Raw genomic sequence first — 602 nt, 5'->3', positions numbered from 1 at the left:
AAATGTTGCCAGTAAACTCGAACAGAGGAAGTATATTCGATTTTATTTCGCTTCCATGCATTTCAGGATGAAAGCATGTCGGCTTTTTCCGGGGTACACTGTAGACGTTTGTATGGAAAGACTTGGTCAATTTGCATGATTGAAAGTATATCCGATTCGTCTGCACCTCCTGTGAATACGATTATGCCTCCATCAGACTCTGGAACACAATTCGTTTCGCAACATGATAAACTTTGAGAAATGACGAGGATTCCGCACTTGAAGAATGATTACTTGCGAAACACAATATATATTATCTTGCAAGAGGTCAGGATTTTTTTCTGCATTCATCTTTGCCATACCCTTGTAACTCGATAGGACAAACGAAATGGGTGACTCAAAATTGCTGTACAAATTTCATTGACAATCCCTATTTTTCATCCATTTCACTCATTTCTTATCCAATTTACGTCAAATAAGTACCAAAATCACTACCTTGATTGGGCCTATCGTTTTCCACCCTTTTAGCGCACAAGGACTTATGGCGCAAAAACGAATTTGTCACAGTCAAAATGGATGTGAAGACGATTCAACATATCAAAGCCTTTGTCAAGCTGCGCCTG

The sequence above is a fragment of the Aphanomyces invadans genome (assembly GCF_000520115.1).
Source record: "Aphanomyces invadans strain NJM9701 unplaced genomic scaffold supercont1.34, whole genome shotgun sequence".
Classification (NCBI taxonomy): domain Eukaryota; phylum Oomycota; class Saprolegniomycetes; order Saprolegniales; family Verrucalvaceae; genus Aphanomyces; species Aphanomyces invadans.
This window is presented reverse-complemented; position numbering follows the sequence as displayed.